Below are 8,168 nucleotides of genomic sequence, written 5' to 3'. Positions count from 1 at the left end.
TACGATGGGGAGAGCATGGTTTAGAAAAATCAAGGGGTGATACTCTATGTCCGTGCAACTAACAATCAGAGTGACGTTACTGCACCTAGGTTGAAAGAGGCCAGGGGAGGTAACAATGATCAGATCCTGGAGAAGGAAGTTTATAGAGAAGGTGGTGTGTCAGCAGACCACAAACAACCAGAGGTGATGTCACATGAAATATGAAAGAATGAATGTCTTCACGTGACTCTCCCTACTCACTCTCATCTCCTGGCTTTGTCTCATTGGCTGAAGCCTAAGCCTGTTGGCAAGGGAATCATTGATGCTTCCTGGGTTCAGCACCCTGGGGCACAGAACAGGGTGGAAAAAGATGGAGAAGGTATGTGCAGAGACACGCAAAAGGTGGTCAGCATAACAGTGGAAGCAAAACATAAGTGAATATCTAAAAAAAATTACTGCATCACACAGGAGAAAATTAGTTAAATGTGTTAAAATAAAATATAAAATAATGGTTTAAATGAGGTTTCATCTTAGGCTTAGTTTACTTTATCATACATCTCTGACCTGTCCCACAAAAATAAATTCATGGGAGGTTTTAATCAGAAATATGAAAATTACTTTAGAAAAAAATTAAACTTCTTAATGGCTACATATTAAGCCAACAGACTTTAAAATGTTGCTGCATAATAACCAACTTGATGTGATTGTCCAAGCCCTGTGGGGTTCAATATGAGTGCTGTGAAGTGGAATGAAAGGATATGGTGAAACAGAGTTCCTCAATTGATTTTAATAACCTTTGAAATTAGAAATAGATGTTCTCTAACAAACAGCTTAAACTTCTCACTTTTTAATTAAAGACTTCTTACGCTGTAGCTTTTCAAACAAGTTCTGGTATTAAAGGAAAGTGGATTTGTGTATACACCTTTATCTCATTTTAGTTGTACATAATATCCATAACCCATTTTCTAATTTAAAAAATCATATTCCATAATAATAATTATACTGAAAAATAATGATAACAATTAAATTTCTTTAAATCTCAATTGAATTTAGAAACTTATTTTTTTCTCAGTATCTTAAAATTCTTTATATCAATCTAGCATCACAGTTGTGAGTTTTTTCCTTACCAGTGTGATATTTTGTGGTACGTGGGCCTCTCACTTTTGTGGCCTCTCCCGTTGCGGAGCACAGGCTCTGGATGCGCAGGCTCAGCGGCCATGGCTCATAGGCCCAGCCACTCCATGGCATGTGGGATCTTCCCAGACCGGGGCACGAACCCGCGTCCCCTGCATCGGCAGGCGGACTCTCAACCACTGCGCCACCAGGGAAGCGCCTGAGGATCCTGCATCTTTTTAAAATCTGTAACAGCATTTGAATGAGTAAAAGTTAACATTGGAATCACTTATACTTTTTCTTGTAAAAATTACAGCTAGTTTTTATGTTTCATAATGTTTTCTAAAAAAGAATGTGATACTCTAAAGATAAGCATCGATTTATAATAACTGAGTGTTTATTAAAAAGTGTTAATTTCTCCATCTGTTTAGGTCATCACTGATTTCTTTCATCAGTGTTTTACAGTTTTCTGAGTACAAGTTTTTCACCTCCTTAGGCAGGTTTATTCCTAGGTATTTTATTCTTTTTGTTGCAATGGTAAATGGGAGTGTTTCCTTAATTTCTCTTTCTGATTTTTCGTTGTTGGTGTATAGGAATGCCAGAGATTTCTGTGCATTAATTTTGGATCCTGCAACTTTACCAAATTCATTGATTAGCTCTAGTAGTTTTTTGGTGGCATCTTTAGGATTTTCTATGTATAGTATCAGGTCATCAGCAAGCAGTGACTGTTTTACTTCTTCTTTTCTAATTTGTATTCCTTTTATTTATTTTTCTTCTCTGATTACTGTGGCTAGGACTTCCAAAACTATGTTGAATAAGAGTCGTGAGAGTGGACATCCTTGTTTTGTTCCTGATCTTAGTGGAAATGCTTTCAGGTTTTCACCATTGAGTATGATGCTTGCTGTGGGTTTGTCATATATGGCCTTTATTATGTTAGGTAGGTTCCCTCTATGCCCATTTTCTGGAGAGTTTTTATCATAAATGGGTGTTGAATTTTGTCAAACACTTGCTATTTTTTTTTCTTAGGAAGGAGACAGCTAAGATTTTAGTTGTTGTATTTACTATGAAGAAATTATAATGATGTTTACTCTGTTTAATTTATCTCTTAATAGAAATTGTATACATTATTTTCATACATCTTCCATTCTGACTTTCCATCTTCCCCTCCATCACAAGCATTATTTATGCAATGTGATGATACTTTTAATGTTCCTAGGTTAAAAAAAAATCTTCAGAACCCTGTATACTTTCATCATATTTTCCAAAATGCACCATTGTGATTGTGATATTGTCCCTAATTTCAACTGAGGTAGCTAAAGATAGAATGCGTCGGACCAAACAATGTCTTCAACAAACTTTCGTGTTAATACCACAATCTCCACCAATGAAAGATTCATTTCTTCCAGTGAGTTTCATCAATAAAAAATCCTCTGAGAGGATTCTGCTGAAGAATGCTCTTATTGTCCTTGCTTTTCCCCTTTCATCTAGCTTACATCATTTTCCTCAAGACCAAGGGAGTTTCCAGGGGTGAGAAGGAAAGTAAAAATAATGTTACCTCTTTGATGAGAGTAATTCTGAGTGGGACAACACTGTACCAGGTTTTGAACAGGTTCTTCATCCTGAGAGAGGGCAGAAGGGACATGGAGAGGTAGGAGGACATTAATACAAACCCCACATGCTTTATGTTCTGCCTAGGACCAGATGTGATGGCCTATAAGCATCAGTCGTAGGATTACTTTCCACTCACTGAGTATTCTTGCCAATGTTCTGCTTTTTGTTTACAGCATTGACATTTTGTACACAGTTAATATTTTTACATCCTTACACCCTGTTGAACATACTAAATTTTGTCACTCCAGTAGTATTGGGAGTGGACTTGGACAGTAGGGGCCTCTACCCCAGCAGGTGCTGAAGCTGCCATTTTCCACGTCACTCCGACAGGACCAAGGGCATGTGGCCACCCAGAGACTGTGTTCCACCTTCTAGACCACACCATGGTAACTGGGACTCTGGATTGTCTGTTCCACAAGCGCTGAGCCCACTCTTCATCCCCGTGGGAGCTCTTTCCTGGAGTCTCTTCCTGTTGGCCTGCCTGCAGTGGGTGTCTTCCTCCCTAGACCCTAAGGGTAAAGAAATGCTGTTAGCAGAGATGTCTATGGATCCTGGTTGTGAGGGTGCCTGTGGGCATTGCAGACCCCTCAAGTGTGGAGTGATATTGGGGTGGGAAGAGACAGAGAGGAGGAATGGATGGTGAAGTGGGGACAGCTGGAAACAGCTGGACCTGTCATCATCACATTCAGTTGTAGAGCAAAGAAAATTCTGAAAATTCTCAATTAAAACCTTGTCTCACGGACCAGTGGTTAGACTCAGTGCTTCCACTGCAGAGGGCACAGTTTCGATCGGTGGGATGCAGCCAAAAAAAACAACAACCTTGCCTCAGCCTCAGGTTTCTTCCAAGACTTTTAAAGAAGAGCCCTGGAGGTAGGGCTTGGGGGTCATCAAGTGGGCAGAGAATTCCAGGCATGGACTAGGTGGCATAAAGAGAAATCTTATTTCTTTTTCTTTTCTTTTTTTTTTCTTCCTTCCCTCCCTCCCTCCCTCCCTTCCTTCCTTTTTTTTTTTTTTTTGTTCAGAATCAAAGGAAATCTTTATTCTTTGATCAAAGAATGGAGAGGTACGACCTCCTACTTTCCCAGTACATGCTCTCCCTGACAGGCCGTGGCAGTACCCCTTTCTACGGGTCTTGTCAGCAGGGGAGAGGGTGGAGTTTTTGCGGGTTGGCGCAGGCGTGCTGCTCACGGCTCCAGCCGGCAGTGCGGGTGCAGCACGTCTGCGCACAGCTCACCACCGCCATCTTGAACTGAGGGGGTCGTGCGCGGTCCTTCTGCGCACAGCCCGCTCAGCTGAGGTGTCAGGTGCAGACACTCGACCCTGGGAGCTCCGGTCTGAAGTGCTGGGTGTGTGGACTCTGCATGCAGCCCCCTGTGAGCAAATGAAACCGGACTAAGCCCAAAGGAGAAAAAAAAGGTTAGACTTGACTTTATTGCCCACATTCTGTTTTTATTTCCTGGGAATTGTTAATGGACTTTGCCGGTGATATCCCTCCTCTGCCTTTTGTCCTGCTCCTCATTCTTCAGGGGCGCTGATGGGCGCAGGTTGTTTACTGTAACTGCTTGCTGCTAAGTATGGGTGTTGTCATAACCCGGGGTGGAGAAGCAGGACTTCTCCCCAGCTACCTTTAGGTATGTTTGATGGTCCCAAGGCCTCAGCTTTGGGCTTCCCTGGTGGCGCAGTGGTTGAGAGTCCGCCTGCCGATTTAGAGGACACGGGTTCGTGCCCCGGTCCGGGAAGATCCCACGTGCCGTGGAGCGGCTGGGCCTGTGCACCGTGGCCGCTGAGCCTGCGCGTCCGGAGCCTGTGCTCCGCAACGGGAGAGGCCACAACAGTGAGAGGCCCGCGTACCGCAAAAAACAAAAAAAAAATTAATAATAATAATAATAATAGTATAGGCAGAATGAGTATATATGGCAAACCTTATCAGGGTGATACTGAATGACTAAGGTTTCAGGAAAATGGACAAGGTCTTCATTTTTGTTCTCTGTTGAATTCTCAAGTCTTTGAACAAAGTGTGGTACATAGTAGATAATCAAAAAATATTTGAGTGACTGAATCTTTAATTGGAATTTAAGACAGAGTAGCAAGTAGGAGTGTCCTTGGAGAGACATCCTCAAGCTATATCATATAGGCCAATCCATATTTTGTCTACCCAAGAAACTGATCCTACTGTTAAGAATGTATTGCTTATCTTCAAAATCTGTCTCATATAATTAAAATTTTTTTGAAATATAGCAAATTTGAAATTTGAGCTACTGCTGAGGACTTTTGAATACTTTTGAAGCTTAACAAGTAATGTCTTAACTGACTAGGTATATATCAGAGTAACAAAATATGAATTTCTTTATGTTAAAAAATAATGTCCTTAAATTATTTTATGTCCTTATAAATTATTTTGATCATTTGATTATTTATAAGGTAAATCACTACATATTTCCATTACAGCTAAAATTTTATTACTAAACCACAAAAATTAGGCTGTTGACTACAAAATTTAATTTTATTTCTTGTCATTAAATCATATGAAAATTAACTGCATGAGAAATGCTTGTTTTATCTTTAATTAGGCATAAAAACATCTTTAAACGAGGAAGACAAAAGCCGTTATAGGTCATTAAAGAGCAATGAATTTTCAGGGCTTTATGTAAATTTATCTGTTAAAGAATTTTTTTAAAAAGAAAAAAACAAATGGCAAAAATATAGCCTATATTGTAATTATGTTTTACTGAGTATGCTATCAATGGAAGGATGGTTAAAACAGTTTTGTCTTTCCTTTTACTCCCTGTTTGATACAGCTAACATTTCACCAGTGGTTTGATGAGTTGAACTCTCTCTAGTAAATGATATTAAATATGAGATCTTTCTTGCAGCATTAATGAGAAATTAACTTTTGATTGTGTTAGACTACTTAGATTTTACTGTGGTTCCTTCCTACAGCATTGCTAAGTCTATTTTGACTAATATAGTATATGTAATATAATATAACATATTATAATAGTTATAGTAAAAGGCTTGGCCCAAAAGAAACCTCATATCCATTAACATTCACTTCCAGTTCTTCCCTCCTCTTGGCCCCTGGCAACCACTAATCTACTTTCTGGCTCTATGGATTTGCTTTTTCTGGACATTTCATATAAATAGAATTATGCAATATGTGTCTGTTTGCGAATGACTTACTTCACTGAGAATAGTGTTCTCAAGGTTCATTCGTGTTGTACTTCATTCCTCTTAAAGCTGAATAATATTCCATTTTATGCATATATTACATTTTGTCTATCCATTTATTAATTGATGGACATTCGGGTTGTTTCTAGCTTTCGACTATTACGAATAATGCTGCTGTGAACATCTGTGTACAGTTTTTTGTGAGTATATATTTTCAATTCTTTTGCATCTTTACTGAAAAGCGGGATAGCTGGGTAATGTAACTCTAGGTTTAATTATTGAAAAAATGAAACTCTTTCAAAGTATCTGTACCATTTTTCATCCCCACCAGCAAGGTATGAAAATTCCTATATTTCCACATTATCGCTGATACTTGTTATTGTCCGTCCTCTTGATTACAGACATCTCAGTGGGTGTAAAGTGGTGTCTCCTTGTGGTTTTGATTTGCATTTTCAGAATAACTAATGATATTGATCATCATTTCATGTGCTTCTTGGCTGTTTTTACATCATCTTTGGAAAAGTATCTCTTCCAATCTTATGTCCATGCTTTAATTGGGTCATTTATCTTTTAATTGTTGAGTTGTAAGGGTTCTTTATATATTTTGGATACTAGTCCCCTATCAGATATATGCTATACAAATATTCTCTCCCTACAATTGAATTTTGATTATAGAAAAACCATTAAAAAAAATAGTGTGGGTGGTGAGTCGGGAGAGATGAGGAAGGAAGAAGGAAGAACAATTATGACGTTACTGGGGTAATTCAAGAGAGAAATCATGAGGCAATAGTGCTATCGAAATGCAGAGGAAATAGGGGAAATTTAAAGAGTTATTTTCTATACGATTTGTTAATAACATAAAATAGGTAAAAGAGCTGGGGTTTGCTGTGAGACAGTCTAAGTTGTAATCCTTGCTGCTCCTCTTCCTAGATGTAAAATCATGGTGCTTATGGTATCTGGGGAACATAAGTTGTACACACAATTTTTATTTAAAAAATAGTCCTTATATATTTTTTTTTATTCAAATTTGTTCAAGTAGTGATGTTTGTGGGACATTTTAGAAGAAAAAATTTCTGGAGGACCTACGAGCAAATTTTAATGAAAGTTATGTTTCCGGGAATTTTGGAAGAATTGTATGTTGCACCTATGTTCCCCTCTGACTAGTTGTGTAATCTCGTTGTTGCACCTATGTTCCCGTCTGACTAGTTGTGTAATTAAGTATCTTTGGAAATCAGTTCTCTCATCAGTGAAATTGGATAATATTTCTCCCATACAGAGTTAGAAAAAAGAAAATGTGGTGGTTAATAGCATGATTTTTGAATTCAAACTACCTGCATTCAAGTTATGCCAGCTATGATCTGTGTTAACTTTAGGAAATTATATAACCCACTGTGCTTCAGTATCACCTGGGAAAAATGGAGATAATATTTAACATCAAAATGATGTTATGAAGATTGAACTAATACAAATTAAACTGTTAGTGTGGTATCTGATAAATATAATTTTCTAATAAATATTAGCTGTTATTGTAAATGTTACATAAAATAATTTAAGTGGCATACTGATTTTAGAGCCTGGATATAAAGGGTAATCAATACATGCTTGGTGCTATCATTATAATAACCATTATTACTAAATGTCAGAGAAGGAAAAAATTGAGAAGTTGGGGATGAACACAGTTTCTAGTTTGATAAGGATCGTGCTACCATTCATCATTCAAGAAAAGTAGCAAGCCAGACGGAAAATAGACATTAATTGAGGATATTGTCAGATAACTTGGTAAAACGTCCAGTAGATAACTGATCGTGTTCATTTGAGCACTGGTTAAAGGTAGGACTTGAAGACTGCTTAAGATTTTTCCAGACTGAAAGAGTTTGTCATTCTAGGCTTTAGCTGGAGAGAGGGCTGATGTAATGAGAAAATACAGTATGTATAGATCCTTGGTTCACTTGGAGGAAGTAGAGGATGGGAAGAGAGAAGCACAAAAAAGGAGCTCAAGGTAAATTGACCATAAAAATGATGTGAGAAAGTAGGAAAAAAAGTATATTGTTTGTAAAGGAAAAACTTCAGTCATCCATTTTGGATTTGTAAGTGAAGGAGTCTGTGTCTAAGGGAGTTAAGTGCAGTAATTGTAAGTTATGAATTCAAAAGTAATTATTGGCTTTATAACATTTCTAGATTTTTGCTGTAGGGAAGAGAAATATACTTACAGTAATTACATCAGTCAGGGTCCTGGTAAGACACACATGTGGGTTCAACTAGGCCATGAAGGAGAGTTTAGTAAAATAACTCTTTAC

The sequence above is a fragment of the Lipotes vexillifer genome, unplaced genomic scaffold (genome assembly GCF_000442215.2).
Source record: "Lipotes vexillifer unplaced genomic scaffold, Lipotes_vexillifer_v1.1 scaffold2126, whole genome shotgun sequence".
NCBI classification, from domain to species: Eukaryota; Metazoa; Chordata; class Mammalia; order Artiodactyla; family Lipotidae; genus Lipotes; species Lipotes vexillifer.
Note: the sequence above shows the minus strand (reverse complement) of the source record.